Source organism: Macrotis lagotis, chromosome 4 (genome assembly GCF_037893015.1).
Source record: "Macrotis lagotis isolate mMagLag1 chromosome 4, bilby.v1.9.chrom.fasta, whole genome shotgun sequence".
In the NCBI taxonomy this organism is placed as follows: domain Eukaryota; kingdom Metazoa; phylum Chordata; class Mammalia; order Peramelemorphia; family Peramelidae; genus Macrotis; species Macrotis lagotis.
Window position 1 is genome coordinate 172,109,994 of NC_133661.1, and position 6,415 is coordinate 172,116,408.

The following is a 6,415-nucleotide window of genomic DNA, read 5'->3' on the forward strand; positions in this document are numbered from 1 at the left end:
CCCACACCAGAGCTATTGCGGGTGATACAAGAGCAGTGGGTATCAGTATGAAGCAGCATGTGCAACACTGTAGCTTGGACTGAGATTTCTACTTTTAGCCTGGAATAGAATTAGCAGGGATACCAGAGAAACAGCACAGTTTCATTAACAGATAATGATGAACCAATTCCATTTCCCTTTTTTGTGTAGTTAGCTAAACTAACTGGTAAATACGAAAATACTGTTCAGTTTACCTATATTTTGGCAAAGCATTTGACAAAATTTCTCATATTTTTCTGGTAAAGAAAAATAGATGAAAAGGATACAGTGCTTTACTGAGTTCAAATCTGGCCTTATTCACTTCCTGTGTGACCCTGGGCAAATCACTTAATCCTGTTTACTATTTTCCTCATCTGTAAAATGAGCTGGACAAGGAAATGGCAAATCACTTCAACACTTTTGCCAAGAAAACCCCAAATTGAGTCAGAGTCAGAATGAAAGCATCTAAATGACAAAATGAATTCAAAATGAATTGAAGTAGGTATAGAGAACTCAAAGAGTAACCAGAAATTGAAGTATAATATCATCCTGATGGGTCTTTTGTCTAGTGCTTTAGGGATATATACTTAGTTCTATGCTTCTTAACATTTTATCTGTGACTTAATAGCATGCTAACCAAATATGCAAACGAGGGTAAAGGTGTAGTGGCCAGATCCTGTCGTAATTCTCACTTAAGACCTAATTGCCATATATAAAACTAAAATAAGAATGGTAGACTCAGTAAAAATTTAACTATGCGAAAGCAGGAAAACAAGCTACAAAGGGGGGGGGGGAGTCCAGAAAAGCATGACTGTAAAACAGGCAGTTTCCAGAAATATGTAGCTCCATAGCTAGGTGGCTCAGTGGATAAAGAGCACTGGGCCTGGAGTCAAGAAGACAATTCAAATCTAAGTAGGGGCACTTACTAGCTGCGTGACTCTTGGCAAGTAACTTAGTCTACCTTAATCCACCGAGAAGGAAATGGCAAACCACTCTAGTATCTTTGCCAAAAAAAAAAAAACCCCTATGGACAGTATGGCATGTGATGATCCATAAGGTCACAAAGAGCTGTATATGACTGAACAAGTGACTCTGTGTGATCCTAGGCAAGTCACTTCACCTGTTTGCCTTAATACAATGTTGAAAAAATAGCAAACCATTCTAGTAGCTTTACCAAGAAAATCCTATGCATAGGGCAGTATTGGCATGCAATGGTCCATGGGTTCAAAGAAGGGCTGGACCCAAATGAATGAACAAGTGACTCTGTGGTTGTCATATAGCATATGGCTATAAAACTAATTACAATGGCATTGCATGCTAAGCATACAAATGCTAAGCAGAGTTGTTTCCATTCTGACTTGTTTAGACCCTCCTTATTCCCAAGGGCTGCTACTGGTATCCAAGAGGAATATTAGCAATAGGAATCAATAGGGAATTCAGAAACCATTATTCAACATCAGACCATAACTGCCATCGATCCACTATCTATAGTGGATCATTAATTCATGTTTATAATCTTTGATGATCTCAGCAAAACTAGAATTAGAACTATAGGATCCTGAGTGTTCAACTGTTAAGAAATGGGAACCTCAGACCCTTTTTGGAAAATTCAGATAACAATACTTTGGATGATAGATCAAAAGAGAAAGATTATTAGGCTACAACAGAAAGAATGAGTTTGAGTTTTATTCTTGGGTTTTAAAAAAAATCAAATTTGCAAGTACAATATAGGGGAAAACATAGTTAGGCAATAGTTTATCTGAAAAATAATCTAGAAGTTTTAGTAGCCTCCAGACTCAATGAGTCACCAGTGTGATACAATAGCTGAGAAAGCTAAGGAAATCGTAGGGACATATGGTGAGGAGGTGGCTGGTGAGGCAGAGATGAGCCTACACCTACCACTGTGAACTCAACCCTTTGCAATCAAAGGTGAGGCTCACCTCTGCCTCACCCACCACCTTCTCACCATATGTCCCTGGATCAACTTAGGTGGCCTTAAGAACATAGCTTACAAATTGAAAGGAGTAGTAGATCTGCTCTAATCTACTCCTGATCAAATTATAGTTAATAATGATAGCTAACAATTCTATAATGCCTACATTGTGCCAAGTACTGTATTAAATGCTTTACAAATATTGTCTCATTTGATCCTCACAACAACCCTGAGACATAGGGGCTATTATTATCATTCCTCTTTCACAGATCTGGACAGTGAGGGAGGCAAAAGTTAAGTGACTTGCCCAGGATCACACAGCTTGGATCTGAAGTCAAATTTGAACTCAGGTCTTCCTGACTCTAGGCACAGATGTCACCTAGTTGACTGTGGTACCCTATAAATATTACAGTAGTAGAATATATATTCCACATCTGGAGTACTGTGCTCTATTCTGAAAATATTTCAAGGAAGATGGTAAACAGAAGAGCATTCACAAGTGGTCAGGATCCAGAAAAGTTTAAACTAATGAAAAAGCAGGGGAAACATGAGAGCTGTGAAAGGAAGACAACTGGAAGGAGGATTAAATTGGTTTTGTTTGGCAATAGAGAATAGCCCCACAAGTAATAGGTAAAACAGGTAAGGACAACTCCAGACACAAGGCAAGGAAAAATCTGCTAATAATTAGACCTATTTCCCACCTTCACTTTTCCCGCTCTTTGATTTCATTATTTAATAGCAATAAATCAAGAGAACAAATTAAAGGCATAAATATAGGCAAAGAAGAAACAAACTTACCACTTTTTTTGGTTTACTTGGAATATGCTAAGAGAATCAGCAAAGAAAATGATTGAGAAAATACTTTCAGCAAAGTTAAGATACAACATAAATTTTTAAAAAATCAACAGCATTTCTGTAGAGCAACATCTAAATACAGGAGGAAATATAAATGGATATCCCATTAAAATAAAAACAATTACAATGTATTCCTTAAAGAAATTCAGATCAAATAAATGAAGGAAGGGATATTTAATACTCACAGCTGGAATGTTTCAATGTAATAAAAATGATATTACCTAAATTAATATAAATACCAAATTCCTAAAGGAATACTTTATGGAAGTAGACAAAATAATAAATTTCCTTAAGAGGAACAAAAGATGTAGAACCTTAAGGGAAATCATGAAAACAGGAATGAAGGGGAAATAGTACTTCCAGACCTCAAATTATAACAAAAAGTAGTAATTATTAAAAATTATTAGGTACTGATTTTAAAAACTTAAAAGGAGAACAAATAGCAGACTAGCTAAATAATTAGAAACAACTGGACCCTGGGGGCAGCTAGGTGGTGCATTGGCTAAAGCACTGATCCTCCCTGGAGTCAGGAGGACCCTGCTTAGCTGTGTGACCATGGGCAAGTCATTTAACCCCATTGCCTTGCCCCCCCCCAAAAAAAAGAAAAGAAAAAACAATTGGATTCAACCAATCTAATCAAGAAATCTAAGAACACAAATTACTTGGGGAAATACTTCCAGTTCCATAGGATGAGAATGTTATTTGGCAGAGATTAGATTTAGACCTTATATCATAAACTGTAATAAACTCAAAATGTATTTGTGGGGGTGGCTAGGTGGCCCAGTGGATAGAGCACTGGCCCTGGAGTCAGAAGTACCTGAGGTCAAATCTGGCCTCACTTAATAATTACCCAGCTGTGTGGCCTTGGGCAAGTCACTTAACCCCATTGCCTTGCAAAAACCTAAAAAAAAATTGTATTTGTGACCCAAACATTAAAAATCATACCATTAAAAAATTATAAGAGGATTGGGTAAGGTATTTTTCTCATCTATGCCCCCAGGAAGCATTCTTAAGTAAAGAAGGGATAGAGGTGATCACAAAAGGTTCAAGTAGGTATTTTGATTACCTAAATTTTTTAAAGTTTTTCTAACTAAGAAATCACTATCTTTGGGATAAGCAAAGTGGTCATTTAGGGAGGGGAAAAAAACCTTACCTCTGATAAGCAGTAACCGTAACAAGTGTTTAGAATGGCAGTTTTTGACTCTGATGAATAGAGAAACCTAGATAAACAAACTGATGACTAGAGAAATAAATGAACAAGGAAAAATATAAATGTATGTGTATGTATAAATGAACTGTCATGGAAAGAACTGTAATGAAACAATGTAAACTGAATGTTTCAAAATTATAAAGACCAAGATTGAACCCAAATGAGGCTTCTCCCCCTTGCTTTTTTTTTTTAGTTTTTGCAAGGCAATGGGGTTAAGTGCCTTGACCAAGGCCACACAGCTGGGTAATTATTAAGTGTCTGAGGCTGGATTTGAACTCAAGTACTCCTGACTCCAAGGCCAGTGTTGGATCCACTGTGCCACCTAGCCACCCCTACCCCTTGCTTTCTTTGAAAAATTGGGCGATAATAAGTGTGGAACACTACATATACTATCAGACTTTTCCCTTATATCAAGTTAATTGCACTAAACTTTTATTTTCTCTTTTATTCTTTTTATGAAGGAAATCTCTCTGAAAAGGAGGACAGATACAGAAAGGTAAAGGTCTTAGAAATAATAGTTTTCTTCTCACTTAAGGTCTTCAAGCAAAAACTGAACAATCACTTTCTGGTTGCCCAACTGACCCCAATTTCATTGACCATGTTCTCCAATTCTTTTTATCCTTACCACTCGGGCAACAGGAACACAATGAATGGATTACAAAACTTTGGAGGCTAATCTAGTAACATATCTTCCCTAAATGTCTCCTTTCTCAAGGTCACAAAATAACCCAAGAAGCTGCTGGGCTTTGCTCTGGGGTTTTACTAAGACATCCCAGAAATAATTCTGATCCTTCATACCAGAAGCATCTCTAATATGGAGATGTTTCATCTGATTTATGTAAAAATGTTCTTCTTCCCAACATAATATGTAGTAACTATCATTTTACTTACACACACACACACACACACACACACACACACAGAGACAACACAGTTATTACCTAGGGAGATACTGTAGTCAAGCTAGTGTAAGTCTCCTGGCTGGGACAGAGTGGGTGATAATAGAGGACTAAGTAGTGAAGAAATGAGGGAATCTTTTTTAGTAAGATAACATTTATGAATAGAGTGGGAAGCAAGAAAGCTGAATGAAGGAGCTGCCAAAAAAAAATCCACCAAGTCTTAAGAACAAATAAATAGGCAGAAAAACACTTAAAGCAATTGATCTTAGAGGTGAAAGGTAAGACTGGAATTTATTGGAGGGGTGGGTCAAACTTGTGCTTAAGGAAGATTAATTTGACAGCTAAATTGACGATGGATTGAAATGGGGAAAGAGACTTGAGGCAGAAAATCAACCAGGTTACTCTAATAGATCTATTTTGAGGTGACGAGGGTCTAGTGTTAGCAGTATCAGAAGAGAAAACTGGACATGGGAGATGAGAGTGAGGAGCTGAAGGTAACACTTGGGTTGGAAACCTGGGATGGTGATGTTTCACAATAATAGGGAAGTTTGGAAGGTTTTCACCATGTTGAGTTTAAGATATCTATAGGAAAACCAATTTGAGGTGTCTAAAAGGCAGTTGTAGATTATATGAGGTTCGGGTTGAATAAGGAAATCTGAGAATCATCATCTTAGAAATAACTAAATCCAAGAGAACTGATAAAATCACAGAGTGAGGTAGCATAGAGGGAAAGGAGTAAGAAATAATAGAGGCCTTGGTGAATAAATGTGAGAAATAAGAATGATGTGTATCACTGATGCTAAGAAATTTGGAAGCAAATGGGATCATAAGATAGAACTGGAAAGATTGACCCTTTGTTCCCTTCATTGTACAAGTGAGACCAAGGCCCAGATAAAGACTCACTTAATATTTTACAAGAGAGTAAGGAATAGAACCGAGATTTAAATTCAGGTCCTTAATGCCAAATCCAATGCTTTTTTACATTCATTGTGTTCAATTTGTCAATAAGATTTAAAAGTGTGGGTCCAGTGATAGACTTAAACAATCACTGGCTAAAGGACCAGCCCAGACAAATTTATCAAGGTTCATCACTAGGTTTGGGTTGCAAAGGTATAAATTTTTCAGGTCCAGCAACTCTACTGTCAGTTATGGAGAAAGTACAACCTACAGTTTTATATGTTTTATGTAATATGCACATTTGATCTGATTTAAACTTCAAATTTCAATGTCCTAAAATGTTATTTTTTTAAGTGACAAGGCAAATTTACTTAAGTCAACCTTGAGGTAAGAACATTTTTCCTTTAAATCTTTTAGATGAAAAGCATTTAAAATCTGGGCAGTTTGGTGGCACAGTAGATATAGCACTAGACCTGGAATCAGGAATACCTGAGTTCAAAAACCATCTCAGACATTTTTATTAGCTGTGTGACTCTAAGGTCACTTAATCCTGATTGCTTTATCAAAAAAAAAAAAAAGAATTTAAAATCAAAATTTTGGCCC